This window comes from Pleurodeles waltl, chromosome 6 (genome assembly GCF_031143425.1).
Source record: "Pleurodeles waltl isolate 20211129_DDA chromosome 6, aPleWal1.hap1.20221129, whole genome shotgun sequence".
Classification (NCBI taxonomy): domain Eukaryota; kingdom Metazoa; phylum Chordata; class Amphibia; order Caudata; family Salamandridae; genus Pleurodeles; species Pleurodeles waltl.
Window position 1 is genome coordinate 675,987,284 of NC_090445.1, and position 13,487 is coordinate 676,000,770.

Sequence of the window (13,487 nt, forward strand, 5' to 3'; positions counted from 1 at the left end):
GCCTCAAAGTTCAGACCAAATTCTGAATCATCATACTTTGAAACATCCTTGCTCGTATATCCTTAAATTATTTCTTTCTTTTTGTTAAATTTTCTGCTTTTTTATAAGATGTATTACTTTTATTGGCATTTACTTTGTCTCCTTTCTTACTTGATTTCAAACCCTGCTTTTTATTTTGCATGTTGTGCTCACTATGCATCTTTATACATACTATTTTAGAAAACTTCTTAGTCTTACCGGCAGCTCTTTTCTCTTTAGAAGCATACATTATGTGCCTGATTAAGATCTTGGTTGAACTACTGCCAATCCTCTGTGGCGGCAGTTCCAAAAACTATGTCAAACTGCCAAAGTTCTGACCACTGCATTTAGATCTAAGGCAGTTGAACTTCCGTCAGCATCGACAGAGCGTATTCTCAGGCGCAAGTGATATTCCACAGCTGACATGGTGGACTACAATGCAGGTAAACAGTACTCCATTGTCGTCGCAACAGTGGGACTGCGCCTACCACATTTAGATAGCACAGTCATACTAGTGGTGCATCTGTAGTGGTTTCCTCACCATGGAGCCCAACGCGGGACAGTGTTCTATGGCTGTGGCTATTGGATCAATGCTAACAACACACACCCGATGCATTTTGGCCAATAATGTACACCTGCGAGCCACATTATTTAACACATTCCAATGCAGACCATGAGTGTTTGCCAATTCATTGCAGAACACCATTATGATGCTGATTTTGCTACTCAGGAGTCAGCTTATTTTCTTTTTTTCTCTCCCTCTGTTCATTTTACTTTTCTTTTTATATATTTTCATCAACTTATGGGCCACTATATAATTCTTTTTAGTTATTCACTATGGCAGGGAGGAGGACTCAACATTTTACAAAGGGAGAATTGTCAGTCATGGTGGATGAAATCATTAGAGTAGAGCCACAATTATTTGGAGCACAAGTACAAAATACAATCATATTTCAGGAAAGAAAAATATGGACCACAATAACTGGCAGGGTGAATGCTGAAGCTTTCAACCTGTGTATACAGGAGGAAATTAGGAAGAGGTGGAATGATCTGCGCAGCAAATTGTTCTCCCTGTCCTCCATGTATCACCTGGAAGCACGGGGGACCCGTGGTGGTTCTCCCAGCCACCCCTTACAGCTTATTCCCTGGCAGGAGAAGGTCTTGTAGATCCTGTGTACTGATGGCTTGACTGAAGTCTCTGGTGGAGTGGAGACTGGTAAGTTACACTTCTCAATGGCTCAAGAAACAGAAATGTATGTTTTGCTCTTAATTTAGATATTGATTATTTGTTTTCCACCTTTCTAAGACAAATCGACCCAAATTTCAAATTCACAAATCTAATGTCATCATGAAAATAGTAGCAGTATGGTACTATCTCATGTTTCTCTATTGGGCAATATGTGTGGTCAAATTGTGTATTGTTGTTCATTGATTATTTCTTGCTTTTCCTTATTTGATTGTTTTTTTAATGTATTTTGTTCTACTCGAGATAACAGGTACCTAATCTCAATCTCTTAGAACATGAAGGAATGGCGAATGTAAGTGTTTCTTCAGCTATCAACATATTTCATAAATATTAAGTATTCTTTTTTAAATGTATGTTCATCTGCACGGCATATATTTCACTAGAAATATTCCATTTATATTTTCCAAAATGTTGGCAATGTTAAGATGTAACGACTGCAACTACCATGCTGCCTTGTTTCTGTATCTGGAAAACATGTTTGCAATGTGATGTTTCTCAACCTCTCTTTCTAACATATATGCACGTGTTAAAGTCTCATGCATTAGACAAACCCCATTTGGTGCAATGAATGGAAATGGCATGATTTCAAATATTGTGTGTTGTCTCTTGCTTGTCAGTACACTGAATTGATGTAATTGGTATCACTAATCAAAGTATGCTGATCAAAAGGTTTTCTTACAAGTCATTTTGCATGTAGAACCTACTGTATTATTACATCAAATTCACCTATCAATGCTGATATGATGACTAATACCAGAAATCCTACCAAGTCGCATGATAATCTGATTAGAATGCTAGGTCTTAGAATGGTTTCCTTCATATTTTTTCTCTCATCTGAGTTGGGTTGTCTGTGCGTATATCACATGTACCCTTCCTAAGTAAATATTACTTTCCAGGGCATCTCTTTAGATGTAGTTTTTGCTGAAGTTTATTTGAGTTTAAATTCAAATATGCTTGTACATTGCCACAAACAATAAAAGGTCTAATTACACAATTATTTGTAAAATTAATTCCCTTCGGGTTGCTTCATATGCAGCTCAAATCCATTTCATTCATAGTCCAGACTCCTACAAAATGGTTTTCTTGCAGTTCATCTTAGGACCTATACCTAGAGATTGAAGCCTACCATCAGCCACAGAGGATACCTCCACTCCAGACCAGGATCAAGCCTACACTGAGGACTCCAGTCCTGCAAGTCCAGGTGATGATGAGATGCTTGGTCCATCTGGTCTGTCTTGGCAGACAACTCCAGTGAGTCTCACTTGCCCACACCTATACCTCCTACACCAGCTGTTACAACACCTCAACCAATGTATAACTCTACTTCCTGTGTTCAAAGGAATGTCACAACAATCTTGTGCCCCCTGACCTGGCTGCTGTTGAGACAACATCAACACCACCACCACCACCACCACCACCTCCAGTTTAGCCAGGGCCCTGTGGGATGGGGCATACTGGCTCAAGGGCAGAGGGTAGTGGAGGTAAGAGTAATGGGAGAAAATCTTTGGGCCAGAAATCCGAGGCCACGGGGTACATTATAACCCAGACTACCATTGACCAGGTCTTGGGAACCCTACATAAGTCAGAAGATATGATCCTTACAGAGCTGCAAGATATAAAACAGTTGCAGAGGGAGCACATTTCAGAAATGTAGGCTCACAACTCCAATCTAAGCTTCCTAACTGGTATGCTGTTTGACATTTACCATCATATGTGCGTGACTTTCCTAGCAGCATCTACCCTTTTTTGTTACCCTACAACATCTGACCTCACTATACCTGCTTCAGCCACAGAATGGGAGGCCCTGCAACATGCAGAAATACCTGTAACCACCTCAGTCATCGCAACTGTGGATCTCCCACCCCACAGGATAGGACACCAGGAAAGGATAGCAAGAACTCCACCACCTAGAGACACAGAACTTAAATTAATCATTCACTATGTGGGCTATACCTGGACATATTTACCCTTTTGAGGACAGTTGTATTTTGTACATTGGACTCCAAACTATTTTCATTTGACAAAAATAGTTTCATTCACCTTGACTGATTGCTTTTTTTTTGGTTTACATTTGTATATTGTTTTCATCCTGTTTGAATTGATGTGTGTTTGTAACATTGAAATTTAACACACAAATTCAAAGACTGGTGTACTTCTTGTGGTCTAATTGCATTTTTTTTTGTTACATCATTTTATGGAAAAAACAGAAAAAAAAAAGATAATTGTAAACAAATTGCTACATTTAGGTAATATTTCTCCCATTTACAACCATGTAACATAATTTGTATCAGCACAAATCTTTGTATCAATTACATCCATTTCCAAAAAAGATTTGTTGGTCCAAGTAAATGAAACTAATACAATTTTGGGATGAACCAAATAGTCTGTGCCATCATTACAATTACATCTCCAGACCTTGACACTATGGAGGAAAATTATTTGATACAACAAAACAGATTCAAAAGGCAAATTAATCTTGATTCATGTCATCCTTCCTCACAGGATGAATCCCACATCAATAATACTAGTAGTCAAACTCATGGCAGAACTTTCTCTTGTGGTAGACACAGGATCACACAAATACACTGTGGCAATATCTGGTGAAATGTCGCAACCAACTTAAAGTGGCGTGCTACAAGGTCTTCCTACAATGATGAGGCACATCAACAGCCTCATACACTTAACGCAAAGTGAGGATTTAGCAAATGTGAAGGGAGATGAATATGGTATGAGTCAAATCACACATGTGGTTACAGCACGTTAAGGAGCACAGACTGCCTTGGTGGCAACATACAACAGCAAACAATTATTTTGCAATACCAAAAACCCCTATACAATCAATGTGCAAGTTGTCTTTGTACAATATTTTTACATCCAAAGTGTTTGTGTCTTACACAGGATCAACACATGTTCCCTTTGTACTTGACAACAGTGGCACATAACAACAAAAGTCACAAATCTGAAATGTCCAAATGAAGATGACAAAGAGAAGAATTCTAATGCAGAAGAGCAAGAATAATTTATTATCTTTTCCACATACAATAGACACCTTCTAAATGATAACATATGAGGACACAATCACTTCGATCAATCACAGATAATCTATGTATTTGAACACAGTAGTCAATGTATCAAAACATTGATCAACAAATATCCTTGCCAGGAATTTTTCAGACCAACCTATTTCTAAAAAATATCCAGTACAGACTGAGATGTTCATCACATAAGTGTTCTGACAGTAAATGTAATATTATGTAAAGATATAATTGCACTCATGCACATGGTCAATGACATCTTGACGTATGCCAATTCCTTCCTCTTCACTACGGTCATCTTCATTTGGCATTTCAGCATCCTCACCCGGTGTCACATCATGCTCTCCATCATCTGCAATGTACAGGATGTTCTGTTGCAGGGTGATGTTATGTAGCATGCAGCAGGACATGATGATTTGGAACACCTTGGGTAAACAGAGGGGTGCTCCACCAGTTTTATCCAGACAGTAAATACTGGCCTTCAGCAGCCCAAAATCTCACTCAACGGGTCTCTATGTTCTTCCTTTGGCCTCATTGAAGCAGACCTCCCCTGGTATTGTTGGATTCCTCAGTGGTGTTAACAACCATGGCCAGTTAGGAAAAGCTGAGCCTCCTATATGAAAAGTATAAAGAACATTGCACTAAATGTATGAACCCATTGCAGCCCCTCTAACTAATAATATGCCAAGATTCAGATTGACAGATTGTACTTACCAACAAGCCAGGTCCACTCAGGTCCAAGTTATGACATTTGCAGGGACATGATGCTGTTCCGTAGTACAAAGGAATCATGTGTTGACCAAGGGAAATAGGCACACACATGCTGGTGATGTATAAATCAGGTAACCAACAAATTGCACATTGAATGGAAGTTTTTTCGATTGTGGTAGACCTATTCTCTGGTGTGTGGTGGCACTAAGGTAATTTGTGAGCCATCAAGTCATCCATTCACATGTGGTAGGCCACCCAAATCATGAAAATCTCCCTTCACATTTCTAAAATTCTCATTAGGTGGAAACTGAATGAAGCTGTTGATGAGAATCATCATTGAAGAAAGAATTTCTTGTACCACATTAGTGAAAGTTGATACTGCCACAGTGTATTGGAAAGTGCATGTGGCCACAAAATCAAGGGCTGCCATGATTTTCACTTTTGGTGTAATTGGTGAGGGATTCCTATTGTGAAGCAGAAGATCTGGCTCCCGCTAATGACATAAATCCAGAATAGGTTGTCTATTCAATCTGAATTTTTATATAATGTCCCTTTTTTCCATGGTTGAAAGATATGGAAAAGGTCTCAACACTTGAGGCTGTCATCTTCAAATGTCTGCATAAAAGAAAAACAAAATGCCCCTTAAAATGGTCCAACAATATTTTACTTTAATAGTCAACACACAACTCATGTCTTTGTAAAATTACATATATTTATAACACATATGTACAGATCCATTTTTTATGATGTTACAACTTAGAATAACAAGTTTTTACTTGTCTGACATTTCAAATGTATTATTTACACAATGGGGGTCAGTACAACATTGGCGGTAAAAGCCGCTTACTGCCGTGCAGAAGACCGCCAATACACCACTGCGACCGCAAAATTCTGCCACAGCTATTATGACCCACATTTCAGAATCCGCCGAAATTCAGACACCCACACAAGTCCACCACACCAAAGGTCAGTGTTAAACTGGTGAAAACAAATCCTCCACCTCCACGCCAACAGAAACACGCCAATGCTATTACGACCCACGAATCCACGCAGCGGTCTTTCAACCGCAGTTTTCCATTGGCGGTACACACCGCGGCGCTCAAAATACACACACATCTCCAAAACACCACCACATTGGACAATTCCAAATACACACACCTGATACACATACAAACAACACTCCCACACACTCAACACAATATATAACACATACCCACATCACCCACAAACCCATACGACCAAAAATTAGTCACGAAGGCCAGAGAGACAGCACAGAATAGACAATCCCACCACACAGAGGCACACAACACCATCACCCACACAACATCCACGCACCACTACACATCACCACACACATCAACACTCACACCGCCCCACACATCACACACCCCACCCCATGTCACGCCAAAGACACCCCCGCTTTTCCGAGGAGGAGCTCAGGGTCATGGTAGAGGAAATCGTACGCGTAGAGCCACAGCTATTTGGCTCACAGGTGCAGCACACATCCATAGCCAGGAAGATGGAGCTATGGTGCAGAATAGTCGACAGCGTCAACGCTGTGGAACAGCATCCAAGAAATTGGGAGGACATCAGGAAGAGGTGGAACGACCTAAGGGGGAAGGTGCGTTCAGCGGTCTCCAGGCACAACATCGCGGTACAGCGGACTGGCGGCGGACCCCCGCCTCCTCCCCCACAACTAACAACATGGGAGGAGCAAGTCTTGACCCTCATGCATCCTGAGGGCCTCGGAGGATTCGGTGGAGGAATGGACACTGGTAAGTCAAATCTTAACTATCATATCCCCACCTTGCCTGCATGCTATCACACACCCCCACCCTCACCCCCTCCCCTATCACTCCAACTCCTCACTAATGTACTAATAACACAAACCACACATCCCAACAACAAGCCCTGCATGACACAACTAAGCATGGACACCCATCACGAAAGCATGGCCACTGCACATACCCATAACAACCCCCTAACCATCACACCACAAGCCCCCACACAGGAATGCTTGTACTGGGGTACACGCACACCCACCCATTGCACACCATCACACACACACATGCAATAATCATGCTCTTATGCCCCTGCAGGATCACAAAGGACCGTCACCACACCGGAGGGTCCAGACAACTCCACTCCACCCACAGAAGAGGCCCACAGTGACGATAGCAGCTCTGCCCTACTGGAGCCTGATGACCAGCCCGGACCATCGTGGGCCTCAGGACAGTCGGTTCCCCTTGCACAGGCACAGCCCAACACTGACCTTCCACCCTCTGGTAACACCAGCACAGCACCCACCCAGCGGGCCCAAACCTCTGTACACAGGACAGGTCAATCAGCTGTGTGTCCACCACTACAGGGAACCCAGGATAACCCACCACCCCAACAACACCAGGGACCTGGGGGCAGTGGTAGTGGGCACACGGTCCAGGGAACGGAGGCACAGGAACACAGGGGAACTGGGAGGGCTGCTGTGTGACAGGGGGCGGACAGGCCAAGGGAACCCACTCTCCACGAGGCCCTCTCCTCCATCATGGGAGCATACCACCACTCCCAGGAGACGATGGCGATGGTCCTGGTCAAGTTTCAGGAGACCCAGCGCCTGCAGGAGGAGCTGTATTTGGGGTTCAGGGATGAGCTCAGGACCATCAGCTCCGCCTTGGGCACCATCGTAGGGGTGCTGAAGGACATACAGCAGACCATGAGGGACACCGTGGCACTCCAAGGGGCCCCTGACACTAGCATGGATGATGAACTGCCCACCACCTCCGCCGGCGCTAGTGGACAGGACGCCCCGCCACAGGACCACCACACCAGCACCCCACCCACTGCAGACGGACAACCACCACGCAAGCAGTCCCTGAGATCCAGGAACAGGACAGAGCAAGATTGGCAAGACCCCCGCCAGGAAATGAGACCACCCTGATTGTCATCCCACTGTCCCACTTTGTTACCCTGTCCATACTGAAACTGCCCAAGCTCCACTTCCTATGCCCATATGGGCAGTGCACCTGTGAGACTAATAGACTGGACTCTGCCATGGACATTCCTCCACCATCACCCCTCACCATTTTACAACCCCCCTCCATTTTTGAGCACTTAAATAAACACCCTTGAACCACAAAACAATCTGGAGTCTATGATTTGGTAAAATGTACTATCAATGACAGTGTCAAAATGCGTTTCTAGTTGTAAAGGCAACATACCTATGTCACACATCACAAGTCCTTGAAGGATGCATGCAGATGACACACGTTGGTAACCACACCTGTGAAACCGTAATGGTAAGGAACAACTCAGTTACCAAATAATCCCATTAAATGACACACAGGATAGAGGAAGACGTGTGACAGTGAATGTAATGGTAAAAATTAAAATGTTCTCACCTGTGTGTCACTGGAAATATTGCTGTATGACTGACTCCCTGTTGTTGTTGTCTTCTTCCTCAGCTTCCTCCTCATCACTGTCCACAGGCTCCACAGGCTCCACAGGCTCCACAGCTGCCACAACACCGTCAACTGGACCATCCTCCTGCAGAAAAGGCACCTGGCGTCGCAAAGCAAGATTGTGAAGCATCGAGCAGGCGATGATGATCTGGCACACCTTTTTCGGTGAGTAGAATAGGGAACCACCTGTCATATGGAGGCACCTGAACCTGGCCTTAAGGAGGTGCATTCGATCACCCTCCTAGTCCGCCCATGGGCCTCATTGTAGCGTTCCTCTGCCCTGGTCGTGGAATTCCTTACTGGGGTCAATAGCCAGGACAGGTTGGGGTAACCAGAGTCTCCTAATAGCCACACACGGTGCCTCTGGAGTTGACCCATCAGCTATTCCGCAGGATGTAGGCGTCATGCACTGAGCCAGGGAACATAGCATTAACCTGGGAGATGTACAGGTCTGCCAAACATACCATATGTACATTCATCGAATGATAACTCTTCCTCTTCCTGTACACCTGTTCACTCCTGTGGGGGGGACCAGAGCTACATGGGTCCCATCAATAGCACCTATGATGTTGGGGATATGTCCAAGGGCATTGAAGTAACCTTTCACTGTAGCCAACTCTTCCACCTCAGGGAAAATGATGTATCTCCTTACGTGTTTCAGCAGGGCAGACAACACTCTGGACAGCACGTTGGAAAACATAGGCTGGGACATCCCTGATGCCATGGCCACTGTTGTCTGAAAAGAGCCACTTGCAAGGAAATGGAGCAATGACAGCACCTGCAAGTCAGGGGGGATTCCAGTGGGATGGCAGATTGGTCCACCAGCGGTCGGTACACCGGAGGATTCCGACATCTTCTCAAATGTCCCAGCTGATGGCGCCTAGGAAGGACAACAACGACCACCGAGTCAATTTTTTTCCAGGTATGTACCCACAGTTACACAGAAGACGACACCAAACACAAAACCCTTCCTGTATGTGTGTTGAGTGTAGGCCTAGCTATGGGTGACGCAGAAGTAAATGAAGCCATGTGGGCCCCTGAAATGGGATTGTGGGGTAACTGCGTTGCCGTTGCACACCGTCGCGTTAGGCGGTCGTAGACTGCGGCGCAATGCTGCATTGGTTAACATTGGACCCGATGGGTCCCAGGAGCCAATGAACAAGTGCGCCGGCGGTGATGATACGCACCGCTGCGGACGTCACCGCCGCGGATGTCACCTCCATTTTCTATCTGTTCAATTACTAGATACCTTATCTTCGACAGGAGAGGACCTACAATGCAAGTGCTGCTGTGACCTCGGTCTGGAAGCGAGTTGGAGAAACTGGTAGACGGGGTCCTCCCCCAGTACACGCTACTCTACGGTCCTCCAGACCAACAGGTTAGTACACAGGTAGCACGTTGTATGGGCTAGGCCTGGGTGGAGAGGGTTGGTTGTAAGAGGGAAGGGGGCAGAGTTCAGGGAACATGATTGCATGTGAATGAATGTGCCACATGGCTAGGGTAGGGAGGGGGACCACTCACATCGACGGTGCAGTTGTTAATTACTTCGCTTCTTCCCTTCTGCATGTCATGTAGGTCAGCGCCCACCAGAAGAAGGACATTTGGCGTGCCATTGCCAAGGACGTCCGGACCCTGGGGGTCCACCAGAGACGGGGCACCCACTGCTGGAAAAAGATGGAAGGACATTCGCCGCTGGAGCAAGAAGACGGCGGAGGCTCAGCTGGGGATGGCCTCCCAACGTGGGAGGGGTGCCCGTCACCCCATGACCCCCCTGATGTTCCGGATCCTGGCGGTGGCCTACCCTGAGTTGGATGGGCGCTTGAGGGCATCACAGCAGACACAAGGGGGTGAGTACTCTCATTCTGCTGACTTTGCGTGCAGTGGAGGGGTCTGGGTGGGGGAGGAGGCCTGTGGGTGTACCTAGGCCAGGCAGAAATACGTAGGCTAGGCCCCTCCATAATGCAGGCCATGAGGCACTCTACCCCACCGCAGTAGAGTGGCAAGTACAGGTATACATGCCCCTGTGGCATCCATGTGTGCAGATGTCCACCATAGCCATGTAGGCCAGATCCCAGAAATTGCATCTGCAGAGGCCAGGAGCACGGCGTAGTGCAGGGGGCTGCTGTGTCTGTATTGTCCGCCAACGGTAGCGGTATGCCATGCACTCATCCTGTCATTCTTCTGTCCCCCCCCCTCCCTTTTGTGCTCTCCCTGTTCTTTTGTGCATTAGCATCATCAGGCGGAGGTACAGTGGCACCGGAGCACGAGGGAGCTGCATCCCACATGGCCATGGAGGGCCACACCACGGACTCAGAATGCACCAGTGGGACGGAGGGCGAGGGGAGCTTCACGTCGGCCACCGGATCACCAACCAGCGACACGGACTCATCCGCCGATGTGAGCTCCCTTATGGTGGTGGCACCATCTGTGAGCCCCACTTCTACAGGTACAGCCGCCACCTCCCCTACCAGCACCGCCCTCCCAGCAGCCCCTCAGCGTTCGCCCTGTGCCCGCTCACCCAGAAGGGTGGGCATCACCTTCGCCTCCTGCCCCTGTCACCCCTGCTGCCCTCAGTGAGGAGGCCATTAACCTCCTCAGGTCACTCACTGTTGGTCAGTCTACCATTGTGAATGCCATCCAGGGTGTAGAAAGGGAGTTGCAACACGGTAATGCATTCCTGGAGGGCATTCATTCTGGTAAGGCTGTCCTTCAGCGACCCCTGCAATCTCTGGCCTCAGCACTGATGGCAGCCATTGTCCCTGTGTCTAGCCTCCCCCTCCAACCTCCTCCACCCAGACCCAATCCCCTGTACCCCAGCCCATACCAAGCACACCTACAGACCAGCATGCACACACGTTAACAATTAACATACAAGGGAAGCTCTGGCAAACATAGGCACCACACAACCCACAGGCACACATGCAAGCATCACCCACATGCAGAAACAGCAACATCCACTGCCTCCACTGTGTCCCCCTCGTCGTCGTCTCCCTCCTCCCTCCCAGTCTCGTCTACACTCTCACCTGCATGCACTACATCTACAGGCACCAGGAGTCGCACCAGAACACCCAGCACCACACCCCGCTCACCTGCACTCACCACCTCCACTCCCATTTACACGTCCCCTGTGTCCTCTCCCAGTCTGTCTGTGACACCCCCTCCCAAAGTACACAAACGCAGGCACCCACACACCCAACATCCATCCACCTTACGACAGCCTCCAGTACCTGCACCTGCACCCAAAACACCTAAAGTGACACCTCCTACAACCACCTCCTCTTCCTCCACTCCCAAACCCCCTCCAACTACCCATCCCAGTGTTCGTCAGAAACTGTCCCTCTGCAAAGTTTACCTTTTTGCCCCCACAACCCCCCTCCAATTCATCAGTCCCGTCGTAGCGCCTCAGCCAAAAAGCCTCCAGTACCAGTGGTGCGTGTTCAAGGTGTGTGGAGTGCACCGGCCACCAGGGCAGGCAGTGTGACCCGGAGCCAAGGCACTGGCAGCCCACCCCCTGTAAAGGCTCTGAAATTGGAAAGTGGCTGACGGGACCGTGTGAAGACTCCTGGAGGCAAAACAACTCACAGAGGTCCCAGGGGGATTGCAGAGTCAGCTGTGACTCCTCCAAAGGTGGGGAAGGGCCAGAGGAAGTCTGCACAGCCTGGTGTGAGCATCACGGCGGAGAAGGGCGGCATCCATCCCTTCGGTCGGGACGCCACTCAGGACCGTCATCACTGGTCCGGAGACCACCGCCAGAGTCATTGCCCAGGAGGGCCCAAGTATCGTCACTGGTCAGGAGACCACCGCCGAAGTCAGTGCCCGGGAGGGCCCAAGTATTGCCACTGGTCAGGAGACCACCGCCGGAGTCAGTGCCCAGGAGGGCCCAAGTATCGTCCCTGGTCAGGAGACCACCGCCAGAGTCATTGCCCAGGAGGGCCCAAGTATCGTCACAGGTCAGGAGACCACCGCCACCGCCACCGCCAGAGTCAGTGCTCAGGAGGGCCCAAGTATCGTCACTGGTCAGGAGACGACTGCCACCGCCAGAGTCATTGCCCAGGAGGGCCCAAGTATCGTCACTGGTCAGGAGACCACCGCCACCGCCAGAGTCAGTGCCCAGGAGGGCCCAAGTATCGTCACTGGTCAGGAGACCACCGCCAGAGTCATTGCCCAGGAGGGCCCAAGTATCGTCACTTGTCAGGAGACCACCGCCGGAGTCAGTGCCCAGGAGGGCCCAAGTATCGTCACTGGTCAGGAGGCCACCGCCAGAGTCATTGCCCAAGAGGGCACAAGTATCGTCACTGGTCAGGAGACCACCGGCACCGCCGGAGTCATTGCCCAGGAGGGCCCAAGTATCGTCACTGGTAAGGAGACCACCGCCGGTGTCATTGCCCAGGAGGGCACAAGTATCGTCACTGGTCAGGAGACCACCGCGACCGCCGGAGTCAGTGCCCAGGAGGGCCCCGGATGCCACAGCCCCGCTGGGCAATGAGGGAACATCATGCCACACACCAATGCCCAGTCCAGAGAACGTCATGCCACACACCAATGCCCAGTCCAGAGAACATCATGCCACACACCAATGCCCAGTCCAGAACCGCCATGGCAAAGCACCGCTGAACAGTCCAGAACCGCCATGGCAAAGCACCGCTGAACAGTCCAGAGAACGTAATGGCAAAGCACCGCTGAACAATCCAGAACCACCATGGCAAAGCACCGCTGAACAGTCCAGAGACCGCCATGACAAAGCACCGCTGAACAGTCCAGAACCGCCATGGCAAAGCACCGCTGAACAGTCCAGACACCGCCATGGCAAAGCACAGCTGAACAGTCCAGAACCCGCCATGGCAAAGCACCGCTGAACAGGGCATGCACCGGTGAAGAAGGAAAAGACCACCACATCAAGCATCATTATCCCATGTGCAGCTGGGACAGTGACGGGACAGTCTGGGCACCAGTCCCCCTCCAGAACCAGTGGAGGCTGTTATCTACATGAGAAACTGTGGCTTTGCAATCCCCAGGATGGTA

General features: G+C 48.5%; 1 long non-coding RNA gene across 3 annotated transcripts in view; it reads left to right on the forward strand.

Annotated features, from left to right (window-relative positions):
- Window positions 1-13,487, forward strand: part of LOC138302018 (uncharacterized) — a 442,874-nt gene that overhangs the window by 92,063 nt on the left and 337,324 nt on the right. For 2 of the 3 annotated variants that reach the window (XR_011205223.1, XR_011205224.1), the window contains exon 4: window positions 1,515-1,556. This is a non-coding gene — a long non-coding RNA (uncharacterized lncRNA). Of the gene's footprint in view, window positions 1-1,507; window positions 1,557-13,487 lie in introns of all 3 variants that reach the window. The other variant, XR_011205222.1, reaches the window with a different exon arrangement.